We start from the raw sequence: 11,939 nt of genomic DNA, 5'->3' as shown, positions 1-11,939 counted from the left end.
CTGGGAATAGATCATCAAATTCACTTAACCATTCTGGTTCTTTAGCCTTAAGTTTTGAGTCTACTGGGTTCATTTTTGACAACATAAATTTGCTGCTTCTTTCTAATTCCTTTCTACAACCTAGAAGCTTTTACTAATAACTGAAGGTCTAGGGATCCGAAAACTCCAGTTCCTTGAACTTTATTCCCGTGAAGGTCATGGAAGGAAATGGTTCCATTGTGATAGTGTATGTCAGCTTGATTTTTGTGGAGCTAATCCATTCCAAGGATTCCGTCAAAAACTCTCAGAGGTAAGACTTTGAATTGGCAGCTGGTTACATTACCGTCTAGATTAAACTGGATAAGATCTGTCTCGTGGTGAGTGAAAAGAATCTTCCCACTGGCCAATTCAACTTGCATGGGTTTCCCTGATTTTTGTTTTAAGACTAGCTTACGCAAGCATCCAGGGGAAATGAATGAATGAGAGCTACCTGAATCAATCAAAAGCTTAAAAGGCTTACCCTGATACTCTGCTGGAGTATATGGATGACTGAGAACTGACGGTTAGGCCCTTGGTTTTCAATTGCAGCAAAGATCTGCCCTCTTTCCTCTTCTACTACATCTGAAATTGTGACTGCTCTGGTTGCTGCAGTCTGAGGCGGAACTCTTTCTCTTTGGTTGCCCCAGTTTTGGGAAGGAGTTCTGAGGTTACTCTGGACAGAGGCAGATGGCTGAGCTGGAGTTCTTCTAGGGTTTCCTTGGCTTGGGCGAGACGGACCCTGATTGGATTGGTATGAAGGGGTTGGTCTCTGAACTCAGGGTCCTTGACTTCCTTGTCCCCTTGACATGGCAGGAGTCGGCGGGCACTCTTTTAGCTGCTGGTGACCAAAACCTTGGCATCCAAAACATCGGTTTTCACTTCTGAGCTTATCCCTCTGATTTCTCGAAAGAGGTGGGGCTCCTGAGAAAGTATTCTGGGGGAAGGGTCTTCCTTGATTTTGGAATCTTCCTGCATCCTGATTCTAACTTGGGCCTTGCTGCCTCTTCGGGGGTGGAAATTTTGAAGTACTTCCCTGGGTTTGGAATCTTTTAAAGTTAGAGGGTGCAGGCTTCGGCGGAGACCTTTACTACAAAGGCTTTGGTTAAATCCTTTGCCATTCTTACTGCTTGAGATAGGTTTGGCATTCTTGACTAAAGTATCCAATGGCTCATTCATTCCCCGAATAAATCTGGCCACCATCAGCAACCAGCTGCTCTTCATCCAATTGAGGGGAATATTTAAGGAGAAGGGCAAAAGTCTGATGGTACTCTTCAATTGTCTGCCGGCTTTCTTGCTTTAGTTCCAAGAACTCATTCATCTTGGTTTCAAGAAAGCTTGGGGGACAAAACCTCTTTCTGAGGTAAGGCTTGAGATCGGTCCAGGTTTGGGTATTTCAGTCGAGACGATTTGTCTCGCAGTGATTCCTCCATGCAACCTTGGCTGTTTCCACAATCTTTAACCTGGCGAGAGCTCATGGCCTCAATCCACTTTTCTACAACTTCACCTAACTGTTCCCCTTCACCCTTGAAGGGACCAGGCTGTGATCTATGCAGGGCTTTGCGAATATCCGGATCTAACTCCTCATCTCATCAGTTAGAGGATTCGGTTGCCTTGCACGGGCTGCGTGCCTCATGACTCTAACTTTGACAATAGCTTTATGATTTTTGTCAGCTTAACTTTGACAATAGCTTTATGATTATTTAATTTTTAAGCTTTATCTTTAAACAGATAATTATTTCATCATACAACTTACAGCAAGATTTACCCTGATAATTTCATCAACCATTTTCACAATCATGAAAACAATTTGGATTTTTTTTATAAAACATCATTTATTATCAAAAGTTTTTGATATATACATAGAGCATCACGACTCCCAAAATCACTGCCTCAATCGTATTCGCATAAAGAAGCAAAACTACGAAGGAGACATGCCATGGTACACACGATTCATTACACAAAGAGGTACTGTAATTCTATCTCTAGGGATAAAGCAGCTAAGAAGCCTACAAAATCGGCATGAAGTTCTGAAGTTCTTGGGTGAATGATCAAAGAGTTAAACATGTTGAAGAAGCCCTAGCCTTATCAGAATCATGGCCAAGGAAATATTTTGCCCGAGCCTCTGATGCTGACTGGTATTGACATTAATACATTGTCCTCCACAGAACCACATATATCGACATCACTCAAGAGGAACAGGAAAGTAAAGACTCAAAATGGAGAGCGAGTCTCACTCTGCTCATTCGGGTCGTAGTAGAGTTAATGAGGTGCTCAAATGCAAAAGCTATCATATCGTGACTCTGAGAGAGTCCAGGAATTCCAAATAGGTTCGGGGTATCCATCTATAAATTTCCAATTCAATTTATGAGTCTTTCAATTTTGAAGTTCATTCACATAGTATTAACAAGCGAAAAACATTTCTTTCCCAGATTTCTATTAAAAATTTAGGCAATTTCTGCTGATGTTACTTAAATTTACAACAGCGCTCTGCTACCAACTGTGAGGTCCCTCTGCCCCCTCCGCGCACCACAGACTCCCGATAGTAGCTAACAGCGGAAGCAGCCCCCTCAAGCGGGGAAGGGTTTCTCACTCGCCGAGGCCTTGCTCACGAATGTCCGGGCACGAGATTAGGCTGGTGGTCACTCCGAAAACCAAAACCGAGAAAATTTTCCATGCCCAGAAAGCAGGGATGATTCCACCTTTCTGAATTTTCTTAACAAATTTTTCTAACGAGATCAAAACCTAAACTATCCTTCACCTGAATAAACCAGATAGAAGGAAACTATCGCTGATATAATTTGATCATCTGAGCAATTCAACGCTTTTTTTCTAATCAAGATCAAGCACAGCCGTTGATCCACTCAATTGAGAAATTTATCAGAGAATTAACTAACTACTCGAATCTTAGCGTAATCCTAAGATTTTTCAGTTTGATTATTAAAACTCCACTGATTCCAACCTAACCCCATCCGGCCCATGGGTTAGCCACCACCCTACCACTGCAATCGGTAGAACCAAACAAGTACTCACCCACCCATAATTGAATGCCTTTCTTAACTTTAGCTTTAGAAAACAGGTACGCACACACTCCTCTTTAAAACTTGAATATAAAAATAATCCATTGACAAAATAGATTGGTCACCGATTTTATAACTCAAAATTTCAATTCAATCCCTTGTTTCACAAAAACAGTACCACTTTGGACTCTCCGTTGGGACCAGCTAGTCAGCAACAACGAGATCCAGTATAACAGGTTACAATAATCATTTCGTCAACATACATATATATATCTTCCACAACATACGCATGGGTGTCCTAAGCACCGCGAGCCCGTGCATCATCTGGTCAGAACCCTCCAGGATCCTCCTTAGGTATCCTGGTACTTCACTCAGGGAGGACCGCTTCGTCGGCCCTCGCCCATCGTACCGGAAGCACACCATCTTTCACCATACCCAGGCTGGTCAAGACCTGGGCAGGTTTTTGCCGTGCGTGAGCTGTCCCTTGAACAGTCCCTGCTAGCTGTTGCAACCGAACTTCCCTTAGATAAACACATGCCAAATGCTCCCTCCAGCATTCTGGCGTAAAACAGTCCTTTAAGAAAACAAGGTTTCTATGCTAGTTTTTATTTTTTTAATTTTCTTTTTTAATACCATGAATAAATCTTAAATCCGTATCCCAATACTTCTAGATCACAGGTCTGGATTCCCAAGCAAAATTCTTCGATTTCTGTAATCTTGATCCTCAGATCAAAATCAAAGGTCTCAACTTAGTTTCAAATTCGATGGGTGATTTGAGTGCATTTTTCCTGAACTGGGCACATCGTCATTGATTTAAACTGATGAAGGAATTAGGTCTTGGTCAATAGTCTGAATTAGAGTTTGAGTCTGGAAAGATTCTTCCTAAACTATCTTTCTTAAAAGGTAATATTTCAATTTCTCTTTTTCTAAATTTCGTTCATTAAATATTTGCTTACAGATTTCTAAACTAAACATGAATTCCTATGAGGAATAAAATAATCATTTATCTCGATCTCTGACTTCGATAGTTTATTTGAATTTTTTCATTTTCATCTTAGTGAATATGAAACGATAGAATTTTCTCTCATAGATTATCTACTTATTCATTTTTCCAAATTTTGTGGAAATTAAACAGAGGATTAAAGATAACCCTTATTTAAATATAAAAATTCTATATGCATCTATTTTTGCATTTTTTTCATTTAGTTTAATTTCTATGCATAGAAAGATGCATAATGAAAAATTTTTTATTATAAAAGTGTTATTTTTATTGAATTTAATTGAATTTTTTTATTATAAAAGTGTTATTTTCATTGCACTTAATTTTTATGCATAGAAAGATGCATAAAGGAAATTTTATTATAAAAGCGTTATTCTTATAAAAATTGATTTCTATGCATAAATAGATGCATAAAGAAATTCTTTTTATTTTAAAAGTCACATCTTTCCAACACACAAGATAATATCTTGCACCTCTAAGGTGTATTCACACACTCAACCAAATAACTTGAGCTTTATTTTACATTGTACATTTCAACACCCTCCTTAATGAAAAATTAGGTGTGCAAACTAACCATGTCTCCAACCAATTTGATCAACTCACATCTCAACCCCTCAACAATTTGGCATTGCCAATCTTAACAGACTAGGCATAATGACATTGTTTTGAGTTTCTTGCTAGGCAATATTGGCACGAGCAAGGAGTAGTGCTTACTAGGCCGGGTGCACTTATGCTCTTTCTGGTTATGAATTGTGGGGAAGTAAAGGCAACATTGAAATCAAGAAGGAAACCCTGAGAGTTGAACATGGCCCTAGAGAAGCTTTCGGAGGTGACATGGCCTTCCTGGATCCATCGTTGTGTCTCTGAAATGTTCTATGCCACGATTCTTGTGAAGTTGAGAATCTGTAACCCTAAAAATGAAACGTGCACCTAGCACTTCCAAGTACTTTTTTAGCCAAATAAGGAATGATATGGAGGAGGGGCCACCTAACTAGGCATGCTCTTTGGGGGCTTGGCTACCACTTGCCCCAGTTGTGTTGGTGTGTCCACCATCAAGTTTATCAGCCAAATAAGGAATGATATGGAGGAGGGGCCACCTAACTAGGCATGCTCTTTGGGGGCTTGGCTACCACTTGCCCCAGTTGTGTTGGTGTGTCCACCATCAAGTTTATCTCCAAAAATTCTACAAAGGAATCGGTGCCAGAGTAGTTGTTTCATGATCCATCCTTTGCTTCTTGGGTTGAGGGAAGTATGCGAGGGAGCGATCCAGTGGGGATGCTATGGAAGAGGCTTGTTTGGGGTGGCTCCACCCTGGTAGCTGTACAATTTGCGGGGCTCTTTCTACTCTACTACAGTATAACAGAGGACCTTGGTGAGGATCATGACTGCTCCAAACTTTGCCGATAGGGTTTGTACAAATTCTATGGAGCTCATGGTGGAAGTGGTCAGCTTGACAATCCTTGCTTAAGAGAGATAGGCGAGTTGGGAGAGGTTGCACTATTTTATCTATCAATAGTCCCCTTAAGGTTGCATGGTGAGACTCTGGCTGGGGTAATCAAGTCAGGTCAAGTCAAGATATTAACACTAATTAATTTGCTAATCCAACAAAGGGAGGTTATTATAAAGTGTTCTTAAACACTAATAGTGTTATTAAACACTAATAGTGTTATTAAACACTAATAGTGTTATTAAACACTAATGGTGAACTAATCACCAAAATAAGTATCATTTGACACTGAAAATGTGCTTTTAGCACTAATTGTATTTTCTACACACTAATGGTGATTTTAATCACCAAACAAAGTGTTGCTTAATACTAATGTGGTCTTAACCATCAAAGGAGGAGGTCTTTAACACTAAGGAGGCTCTTCTTCATCAACATTGGAGGCCGGGCATACACCAAGTGCCACGTTACAAGTCTTCATCGTCAACCCGTTTCTTCCAAAGAGAAATAGTGCAACCATGAACCATTGTCTTCATCACATAAGCCAAGAGGCTGAAGATTTCTCATTTTTTATCATCATAAAACTCATTATTATGAGTGTTTTTAAAGTTGGGCACATGTACACTAAGTGCTCATCTTCAATGTTTATGTGTATTACCCTTGAGGCTCTTCTTTGTAAGAGGCATAGGCATGTCATAAGCCATATGCTCTCATTTTCCAAGCCCAAGGCAAGTTATTCCGCTGCATATTCAACATTTTCATCGTCTAAGATGAGTTGTTTACTCACTCTCATTAAGCTTGTATCTTCAAACCCTAATGGGTATTATGTAACCAACATGCACAAAAGTTGTTGTAATTGTGGAGTAGACACTGCCCTTGACCAATCCATATGGCAAGCGGTAAGACCCTCCCTTTCCCTTTCCCATATAAATCTACCTCATTGCCCATGGAGGAGGTATGGTATTCAAGGAAGCATCAAAGTTGAAGGAACATCTATAAGCAAACCACTTAAGCAAGGGTGGCAGCCTTGTTTTGATCATTGTGTGAGAATGGTCAAGGTGGAAATCATGTGGAAGCAATGGCATGTATGTCTAAAGATGTCAACTACAAGAAATCAAGCAAGCACAAAGAGTGGGGTGCACCATCATGGTGTACATATGCATTTTGTATTACCCTCTAAGGCTCTAGGAACATATTTGTAAATCCTAGATAATCACACCTATATTCCAAACCTTGTACGCCTAATGTTATAAAGGCATCCTATGTCCAATACCACCTATTCCATCCTTTCATAGTTGGTATTGAGGGGGGGTATTAAGGGACTAAGGATATGTAGAAGGGGAAGAGAAGGGTGTGAGTGTGAATGGACTTAAAGTCCACTTGCTCACCTATTTAAAGGTGGAGCTATGAGGCTTTTTGTATTGAGCAACGCCTAGTTGTATTCATAAACAACTTAATAAGCAAGATATTGTTCTTGTATTTTGTGAGCTCTTTTCCTCCACACACTTGATCTAGCATGAGCACCACGTTTTCTCAACAACCATGACCTCTGGCCACTTTGCTACCTGGTAGCATTCTTATGTGTGATAAGTGAGCTTGTGTTCCACCTTCTTCTTAGACATGATCCTCTCAGATTGTTGGATCTTTGCCCTTTGACTTCTCGAAGATACTCTTAAGAGTGTTTGAGGACTTTTATGGCCTTCCTCTGATGAGGTTTTCGATACCCTTACTACCATGCTGATGGTGGGAGAGAAGATTGGGAAAAGTACTATAGAGAGATATGAGGCTAGGAGGATTTCTCGATAGAATTTGTAAGAGGCTGGCTACTACTAGCTAGAGAGTGAATAGTGAGAAATGAGAGGGGGGCTCCTATTTATATAGCTTTTGCCTAGGAAACTACATACACAAGTTAGTACATATGATCATAGAGACCATTCTTGAGAATGTCCATATGTAAAGTGGCGTATGTGCATTTGCTACACTAAATGTACAAGTGAAGCATGAAATGTGTGTGTAGATGACAATGTACATGCATGTAGTTTCTAAAACATGCATGCACATCTTGTAACTTTTATAGATATTTTGCATGCAAATAGGCCCTTGATTATGCAGGTGTGGTGTGTTGGGTGGTGCCTATTGCATGTCTTAATTAGTGGTATTTTGATCATTAATAGTGATCCCGAGACGATGGGCCATACCATGGACTAGAGGTTTTTACCCACCACCATGCCCCCCATGCTGAGATGTACCCAAAAAGCTAGTGATTAGATACCACTTACATAATTAGTATTGGTTTCCTTGTGGACTCTCCTTCACAAGTCTCCATCACCTCTTCTTTCTTCCTTACTCCACCAACAACAACTGCTTTCCTCCTGACTCTTGTTACTGCTTTCATCGACATTTTTTATTAGGTTTTTTTATGGGTACCCTTTTCATTTGGTAAGGGTGAGGTAGCTGCTTTAGCCAATTTAGCTAGAGTTGAGAGTGATGCCACTATGCGGTAGCCTAAGGGGGATATGTGGTTTCTAGCTACATCATAGGCTTCTAAGTTTGACGTGGAAAGAATATTCTATTCATGGTGTGCTTGGAGATGGTCATGGGGATGAATTCTTTAATATTTCCTTACCCTTTGCTAGGGTTGCGTGTAGAGTGCATGCATGGGGTTGCAGTAGCATTAGTTGCCATGGTTTGCCATTACCATAGCCTTCAATCTGACGATATGGGTTCATTATTAGTGGGGTGGTTGTTGGTTTGGTTGTGTTTTGAGGGTGGTGCCATGTCTATGTTACGTAACCACCTGCGTTGTATACACGTCTACTAACACACCACATGTAGCATTATGTATAGACATAGTTATTACAAGCTAGGGTATCTAATGCTTATAAGTATCCACACCCTCTACACTGAGTAATTCCTCTTTCTAGAGTCTATTTAGATCACTATCTAAGCTTTACTTGAGAGTACATGGGTGGACAACACAATCACATTGTACCTATCTGAGAACTCGAAATTCTCTATCTAAGCTTTACTTGAGAGTACATGGGTGGACAACACCATCACATTGTACCTATCTTAGAACTCTAAATTCTCTATCTATTGCATTGTCTATTGCACTTTATTTTGCTATCTATATTTTTTTAATGCTATATTTTTATATACTTACCCTTGTGGCCTTGGCCTCTTTTGAGTGGCATGGTTAGAGTACAGGTTGCTCAATTGGTTTTAGCACTTATTTGCTGCCGAATAATGGTTATTTCGTGTTGAGGTTTTGCAAGACATGGGCTCCTCATCTATCATCAAAAGAGTTACCTATCCCAAGGCTAGTTTCAAGGTAGCCGTTCATGAGTCCCAATCTATTTGGCATAAATTTGTGCCCCATTCATCCTTGTCCAAGAAGCACTTCTTTGTGCATATGTACGTACGAGTGGACAGATATAACATAGAACTTCACTTCCAACAAGGGCTTATTTCCAATGTGAAACATGGCAATGAATGAACCCATGCATGTGGTTTTTAATGTGTTTACTCCTTCCACTCTTACTTTTATGGAAGCCAACAAAATGATTTTGTAGCATGCACACCAGGTCCCATGGGACATCAAGAGCACCGATGTCATGGTGGTGAGTGCTAGATTTGGTTTTAGAATAGTTTCTGTAGTCATGCCTAGGTGAATTCTGACAAGGTTCACCTCCTAGTCTTCCTCCTTCTAAGTCAACAACTTGGGCCATGTTAATGTAAATGTGGCAATTTCACAACTTGTCTTGCCTAGAATTAGGCCTATCATTTTATTACATCCTCTTTCCCCTCCCCTTTTTCTTTTGGGTGAATGGCTTTCAAGGCAAAGTTTGGTGGGATTCACCTCCCAGTCTTCCTCTTCTAGATGACTTGGGCCATGCTAATGGAAATGTGATTGTTGTGCAACTTGTCTTGCCTAGCCTTAGCTTCATGTTGGGCTACTTGGTTTATTGTTTTAGCCTAATTAATTATTCCCCTTTATTTTGTGGTTTAAACGGCCATAGTAGCATCTAAGTTTTCTACCATTGAAGGATCCTTTCATCTCCACAACATCAAGTGTTTTGATGTGTACATATCCTTTAGGTGTGAGTTCACATACTAGGAATGGTCCCATTCCTTTGTACTTTAGCTTTTGCTTTTGGTTCTCTTTGTACAACACATGAGAACCATGTCCCTAAATTTGATTCCTTTATCCTTTTGGATTTCATAATCAAACCATGGCTTGCACCTTATCATTTTGATGATGATTCCATAGATTGCACATAGTCTGGCTTCTCCTAAGCATTCAAGCTCGAATAATCAATCGGTCAAGATATTTTGTGTGTGAAAAACCTCTCCTTGATAATAATTCTTAATCTTGGTACTAAGAATTCCTTGTAAATGATGACATTTGTCCCATATGTCAAGTTAAAAGGTGTAGTGCATGGATGAACAACTTGTAGGCAGTTTTATAAACCCAAAAAGAGTAGTTGGTAGCTTTTCTTCCCAGTCATCATCGACATTTGTTTTGTATGTCAAGTTGAAATGTGTAGTACATGGATGGCCAAATTTTAGGTAGCTTTGTAAGCCCAAAAAGATTCGCTATAATAACTTTTGTTCCCAGTCATTGGTGTGAGGTTTCAACAATTGTCTTGGTAAGGATATCACATATAAGCTTATTGGTGCGTTCAACCTGGCCATGAGCTTGTTGGGGGGTAATAGGGTGAGGATTTGCAATGTAATACTATGAATTCACTTAGCAGAGCAGTAGGAACTCTAATACATTATTGATGAAATGGGTCCCTCTATTGTACTAGTTCAAGTGGAGACCCAAATCTAGTAGTTATATTCTTGTAAAAGAATTTGGCTATTGCTTTGTCATCATCAACTTTTGTGGTAGCACATGCCTCAACCCATTTAGTATAGCAGCTTGTGTAGCAACAATGATAAATTGCGTGTGAATACCTCGAGTAGCTGGACCAATTGGTCCAACAACAAAGTCAGTACTCCATTTCTCAAGTGGTTGTAGAGACACTACAAGGTGCACAAGAATTTTGTCACGATTTTTAATGAACCCTAGAGGAGATGACATTCATCTTGTCACGGTTGAGAACCCCCATTTGTGCTGACATTCATCGGTAGCCTTTTATAAATTCAACTATATCTCCAAACAAAGTAGGCAACCACAAGCCTATTTATAGAACTTTTCTTGTTGTGGTGGTGTGTCTGTTGCAATGACCAACCACCCTGGATTGGGCTTGCTCAAGGACATTGATGTACTCAAATTCCTAAATTATGAGGGCCTCATGATTCCATCTTGGCTGAGTCTTGGCCTAGCTTGTACAATTGCTCCACTATATCAACTACTAGGGGCTACCTTTTTTATAAGGCATCAGGCTCTATCTCTATTAAGGGGTTTGTTAACCTATGACGGACATTGAGACGTACTATGTTTTACGTCATTAATTTAAATATTCTGAGTCATGGGCCGGGCTTGTCGGCACCATATGTTAAGGATGAAGGGATTGGGTGATAGGCGCACCTTGAATATTAGTAGGATAAGGGTTAGGATCGGCCGGCCATGTATGGGCACCCAAGTGTGAACGGCCAAGTCACCTATAAGAGTCAAATGTAACCCTAAAATCTTTATTCTCATGTGTTGTGAATACAAGAGTGCTCTTGCCTTATCTCCTTGGGTTCCTTCTCCTGCGTGTGTGAGAGAGAGAGAGAGTGAGTGAGAGAGCGATCGAGCACTGTGTAGCGGCACGGCGGCGGAGAGGCGGTAGAGCGGCGACGGCGGCTCCTTCTTCACTGCTGCGATGCGGGAATCCTTCAAGGCGGCAGTTGAGCGGTGAGTGACACACCCTTTGCATTCTGTTTAAGCTTCCTTCCCTGGTTGTATGCTTGCAGCCATTCGTGGCTCGCATACGGTGTCCGGCAAGTCCCTAGCTACGACCTGTGCGACAAAAGCGCACATTTTTTGCGCCGCTGCCGGGAAGTTGCCCTACACCAAGCTCTAGTTTGCAGCTCGGGCTGCTGCATGAAGTTTAATTTACACTGCAGGAAAGGCGTCTGTGTTGCTGTTGAGGTGTTTCTGTGGTTTTCAATCTCTGTTTCTGCAATTTGTCTTCTGCATTTCTGTTTCTTTTGTTATTTTTCCACTCCACGTGTGGGCGTGTATTCTGTTATTTGGTTTTCTGCGTGTGAGGGGGGATTTCTGAATCCCTAGACCTGCACTGTGTGCGAACTGCACCGCGGCCAAGGCTGAACCCTAGATAGAAACCCCAGAAAACTTATCCCAAACAAAAAAAAAGAAAGAAAAAAGGAAAAATTAATTTTTAAAAAAATTAAAAAAATAAAAATAAAAATTATTTTTTTTAAAAGAAAAAAACCAAAGGTGTGGAGGGGAAAGATTTTTCATTTGGAGAAAAAATTTTTGAAAAGAAAGAACGACCCACGCCCCGGT

This window comes from Cibotium barometz, chromosome 31 (genome assembly GCF_041138505.1).
Source record: "Cibotium barometz isolate CiBa-2024 chromosome 31, ASM4113850v1, whole genome shotgun sequence".
NCBI lineage: Eukaryota > Viridiplantae > Streptophyta > Polypodiopsida > Cyatheales > Cibotiaceae > Cibotium > Cibotium barometz.
This window is presented reverse-complemented; position numbering follows the sequence as displayed.